Source organism: Macaca thibetana, chromosome X (assembly GCF_024542745.1).
Source record: "Macaca thibetana thibetana isolate TM-01 chromosome X, ASM2454274v1, whole genome shotgun sequence".
Lineage (NCBI taxonomy): Eukaryota > Metazoa > Chordata > Mammalia > Primates > Cercopithecidae > Macaca > Macaca thibetana.
In genome coordinates this window covers 94,085,399-94,091,693 of record NC_065598.1, presented here as the reverse complement: position 1 = coordinate 94,091,693, position 6,295 = coordinate 94,085,399, and positions in this window count along the sequence as shown.

The window sequence follows — 6,295 nt, the reverse complement described above, 5'->3', positions numbered from 1 at the left end:
CAGGAAACAACAGATGCTGGAGAGAATGTAGAGAAATAGCAATGCTTTTACACTGTTGGTGGGAGTGTAAATTAGTTCAAACATTGTGGAAGACAGTGTGGTGATTCCTCCAGGATCTAGAACCAGACATACCATTTGACCCAGCAATCCCATTACTAGGTATATACCCAAAGGATTATAAGTCATTCTATAAATACACATGCACATATATGTTTACTGCAGCACTGTTCACAATAGCAAAGACTTGGAAGCAACCCAAATGCCTATCAATGACAGACTGGATAAAGAAAATGGTGGCGCACATACACCATGGAATACTATGCGGCCATAAAAAAGGATGAGTTCATGTCCTTTGCGGGGACATGGATGAAGCTGGGAACCATCATTCTCAGAAAACTAACACAGGAACAGAAAACCAATCACTGCATGTTCTCACTCATAAGTGAGATTCGAACAATGAGAACACATGGACACAGTGAGGGGAATATCACACACTGGGACCTGCTGGGGGATGGGGGACTAGGGGAGGGATAGCATTAGGAGAAATATCTATGTAGATTTTGGGTTGATGGGTGCAGCAAACCACCATGGCACGTGTATACCTATGTAACAAACCTGCATGTTCTGAGTATGTACCCCAGAACTTAAAGTATAATAAAAAAAGAAAAAATATATAAGATATGTTCTGTTTTACCATATATCTTTATTATGAGATCCATAAGAAAAAAAAGAATTGAAAACCAATGGTCTCGCAATTTTAATTGGCATTAAAATTACCTGAGACAATTTTTAAATATTTCTAAACACCAACCCAGATCTAGTAAACCAGAATTTCTGGGCATGTAGCCTAGCAATCTTCATTTTAAACAAGTATCTCAGGTGGTCTGTGTACCATCATTGATAAGCATTGTAGTAAAACCTTGTCTGGCAAAGGAATCTATATTAAGATGATCACAAATATGTTGATTTCTTAATATCATATTTTCGCTTAATCACAGTAAACAGCAACCGAAAAAATAAACAGATAATATACAATAATGACAAAAATATAGACACAAAGTCATTTATAAAACTAAAAATATTAGTGTGCCATTAAGAGAAATGCTACATCTCACCATTCCTATTCAATGTATACTGGAAGTCCTGGCCAGGGGAATCAGGCAAGAGAAGGAAATAAAAGGCATTGAAATGGGAAAAGAAGTCAAACTATCTCTGTTAGCAGATGATATGATGCTATACCTAGAAAACTCTGTAGTATCTCCCAGAAGTTCCTAGGTCTGATAAACAACTTAAGCAAAGTTTCAGGCTACAATATTAATGTACAAGAAAAGGTAGCATTTCTATATACCAGTAATGTTCAAGCTGTGAGCCAAATCAAGAATGCAATTCCATTTATGATAGCCACAAAAATAATAAAATATCTAAGAATATAGCTTATCATACTGCTTTCCACAATGGCAGAACTAACTTACATTCCCACCAACGCTGTATGAACATTCTCTTTTCTCTGCAACCTGGCCAGCATCTGTTATTTTTTAACTTTTTAATGATAGCCTTTCTGACTAGTGTGAGATGGTATCTCATTTTGATTTTGATTTGCGTTTCTGTAATGATCAGTGATGTAGAGCTTTTCTTCATATGATTGTTGGCTGCATGTATGTCTTCTTTTGAAAAGTGCCTGCTCATGTCCTTTGCCCACTTTTTAATGGGGTTATTTGTTTTATATTTATTATAGATTTGGGTTTTTAGACCTTTGTCAGATGCATAGTTTGTGAATATTTTCTACCATTCTATAGGTTGTCTGTTTATTTTAAGTTTCTTTTGCTGTGTGGAAGGTATTTAGTTTAATTAGATCCTATATGTTGATTTTTGTTTTTGTTGTAATTGCTTTTGGTGTCTTCCTCGTGAAGTCTTTGCCAGGGGTGGTGTTTAGAGTGGCATTTCCTAAGTTTTCTTCTAGGGTTTTTATAGTTTTTATAGTATCAGGTATTGAATTTAAATCTTTAATCCATCTTGAGTTCATTTTTGTATATGGTGAAAGGTAAGAGTCCAGTTTCAATCTTATGCATATGACTAGCCAGTTATACTAGCATCATTTTTATTAACTTTGTTGAAGATCAAATGGTTGTAGGTTTGTGGCTTTATTTCTGTGTTCTCTATTCTGTTCATTGGTCTATGGGTCTGTTTTGTACCAATACCATTCTGTTTTAATTACTGTAACCTTGTAGTAAAGTTTTAAGTCAGCTGGTGTGAGGCCTCCGTATTTGTTCTTTTCACTTAGGATTGCTTTGGCTATTTGGGCTACTTTTTGGTTCCAAGTGAATTTTAGAATTTTCTTTCTAATTCTGTGAAAAATGTTGCTGGTAGTTTGATAGGAATAGCATTGAATCTGTAAATTGCTTTGGGCAGTATGGCCATTTTAGCAATATTGATTCTTCTTATCCATGAGCATGGAATGTTTTTCCAATTGTTTGTGTCATCTCTGATTTCTCCGAGCACTGTTTTGTACTTCTCATTGTAGATATCTTTCACCTCCCTGGTAAGCTGTATTTCTAGATATTTTATTCTTTTTGTGGCTAATGTGAATGGAATTATATTCTTGATTTGGATCACAGCTTGAATGTTATTGGTATATAGAAATGCTACTACTATTTATACATTGGCTTTGTATCCTCACACTTTGCCAGAGTTGTTTATCAGAACTAGGAACTTTTGGACAGACATTATAGGATTTTCTGAGTATAACACTATATCATCTGCAAACAGATAGTTTGACTTCTTTTTTTCTATTTGCTTGCGTTTTATTTCTTTCTCTTGCCTGACCGCTCTGGCCAGGATTTTCAGTATATGTTGAATAGGAGTGGTGAGAATGGGCATCCTTATCTTGTTCTGGTTCTCAAGGACAACACTTCCAGCTTTTGTTCATTCAATATGCTGTTGGCTGTGCGTTTGTTATAGATGGCTCTTATTGTTTGAGTTATGTTCCCTCAGCACCTGTTTTTTTGAGGACTTTAACATGGAGGGATATTGATTTTATCAAAAGCCTTTTCTGCATCTATTGAGATAATCATGTATTTTTTGTTTTTAGTGCTGTTTATGTGATGAATCACAATTATTGATTTGCATATGTTAAACCAAACTTGCATCCCAGGGATAAGGCCTACTTGAGCATTGTGGATTTTGTATTTCTGTTAGGTTGGTGGTAATGTCCCTTTTGTCATTCCTGATTGTGTATATTTAGATCTTCTCTGTTTTTTTAATTAGTCTAGCTAGTGGTCTGTCAATTTTCTTTATTCTTTCAAAGTACCAATTCCTGGATTCATTGATCTTTTGTTTGTTTTTTTGTGTCTCAGTTTCGTTCAGTTCAGCTCTGATTTTAATCTTTTCTTGTCTTCTGTGAATTTTGGGATTGGTTTGCTCTTCTTTCTCTAATTCCTATAGATGTGATTGATGTTAGATGGTTTTTTGAGATCTTTCTAACTCTCTGATATGGTCATTTAGTGCTATAAGCTTCCCTCTTAACATTGCTTTAAGCAGTGTCCAGAGATTCTGATATGCTGTCATTAGTTTCAAAGAATTTCTTGATTTCTGCATTAATTTCATTGTTTACCCAAAAGTTACTCAGGATCGGGTTGTTTAATTTCCTTATAATTGTATGTTTTTGAGAGATCATCTTAGTATGATTTCTGTTTTTATTGCACTGTGGTCCAAGAGTGTGGTTGGTATGATTTCTATTTTTTTTTTAATTTGCTGAGGATTGTTTTATAACCAATTGTGTGGTTGATCTTAGAGTATGTGCCATGTGCAGATGAGAAGAATGTATAGTCTGATGATTTGGGGCAGAGAGTTCTGTAGAAATATGTTAGGCCTATTTGGTCAAATGTCAAGTTCAGGTCTTGAATTTCTTTGTGTTTTCTGCCTCAATGATCTAATATTGTCAGTGGGGTGTGGAAGTCCCTCACTATTATTCCCAGCCTAGTTATCTGATCAAATTCCTCATTTTTCACCATCACCCAAGTGGTGTCTGATCAACCTGGCCTGCTTTCAACAAGAATCCTGTTAGATCAGTTTAGCAACAATTCCCCTACCTTCTAAGTAATTTTCCATTCATAGACTAATTTCTCTGCCACTTGTCTATAAGTTCTCACTTTTCCTTGTTGTATCAGAATTAAGCACAGGTCTATACTGAAGTCTCTTTCCCTCTACCATGATAGTTCTTTAATAAAGTCTGTTTTTACCTCTTTAACTACTGTCCAGTTCTGCTTTTCCTTGACATAAGCACCATGCTAATCCCAGTGAATTCAGCACAGGTTAAGACAGGACAGCTCCAGCCCTTACAGCACTACTTACTGATAGTGATGGCTATGAATAATGATGCTTCCCACCATATCACAGATATCTCATAAATGAAGGTGATGAAATGTACTACATGAAAGCCATTTCAACTTTTGTTTAAGTTACATCTTTTACTCCGTGAGCATATTTTGCATTTGCTGGAACACTCCCTGAAATCTTTTCATAATATTTCTATCCTTGATTCCAGGCACTCCTGATTTTCACCCCCTCAAAATTACATGCTATAAACGGTATATGGTTAAAACAAAAATCACTGCTTCTTCCTTATTTGTTCTCTTCTCTGTTCCTTTCATGTGTCCTTCTAAAGCTATTCTGGACATATAACTGCATATATTTTTTTCTGTATGTATAATTTCGTTCCTACAATAGCAATATACTATACATACATACTGTTCTGTACCTCTTTTATCTCTTTAACACTGTATCTTGGGAATTCTCCCATTCAGTCCTGACAGATCTGCTTTATTGTTTTCCTGGTAATGTCATAGTACCACATTATAGGAATGCACAATAATTTATTACACAATGTTCTAATAAACAGTTTGTTTCAAATTTTTTGCTATTGCAAATAATGGTACAGTGAATATCTTAGCATACATATATATACAAGTGTGCATGAGGAATAAATTCTTCAAAGTAGGATTGCTGGTTAAAAGGATACCTGCATTTGAAATTTGGATATAAAGTGTCAAATTGCCTTTTTAAAAATCATACCAATTTACCTTCCCATCGAATATATGAGTGTCATATACTTACTATGCCAATCTGAAGGTGAAAATTTGTATCTCTTTGAAGTTTGAATTTGCATTTATTTGAAATGAGTGAGGCTGAGCATATTTTCACATATTTAAAATATATTTTTATTTCTTTTCTGTGAAGTCTATCTTTATGATCTCTGCCTCTTTTCTTTTGGGTTTATTTTTTCTATTGATTTGTTATTTCTGTCAGATTAAAAGTTTCCTTTTTCATATGTCACAAATATTTTATCTTTGGCATATTATTTGCTTTTTGCTTTGTTTATAATGCTTCACCATGCAGAAACATTTTATATTTATTCAAATTTGTATGTTTTATTTCCTGTGGTTCCATGTTTTCAAAGTCCTTCCCTCTACCAAAACTATTTTTAAAACAATACCATACTATTTTCTACTACTTTTACGGCTTCATTTTTAATGTTTAATTTTTTCAATTTATCAGTTTGAAATGTCACCTTTATTGTTTACTAAATTTATACAGGTCTATTTCTGGCTTCTTTATTCCATTACTCTGTCTCTTGATTTATATGTGTCTTATTCTTTAATTACCATAGCTACATAATATGTGGTGGTATCTGGTAATGCCATGCTCCCTTAATTCATCCTCTTTTCTAGATTTTTTTTTAACTCTTCTTACACCTTTATTTTTCCATATGTAGTTTTGAGTTACCACATCTAGTCTTCAAAAATTCTCTTCTAGTTATATTGGGATTGCTTTTAATTTATAGCTTTATATTTTTAAAGCATTGGAATCTTTAAAATGTTGACCCTTCTTAGACAAGAATGTGGTCTCCTTCCATTATTCAATTCTTCTGTTAAGTCTGTCAGTATCGAAGTGATCAACAATAAAACTTCATTGAGGCACAGATGCAGGGCTCTTCAGTAGGCTCATTCACTAGGTAAATGACTGATTCTAACATCCAAACCAGCCCAGGATTATGTGCATTTCATAATTGGGCATTAGCAATATTTTAAGTGAATGTGGGCTATGAACATGTTGAATTTGTGAATGATCAAGGGTCTATTGTAAAATAAATTATACATTTCCTTTTAATCTAGGAAAGCTACTGAATCATAAAAACATACAGTAAAATATTCACATTGCTTGTGACATGAACATTATTTAAAATTTCATTGTCAAATACCATCAGTAAAAGCCCCCCAAATTACCTTTATAGGTGTCT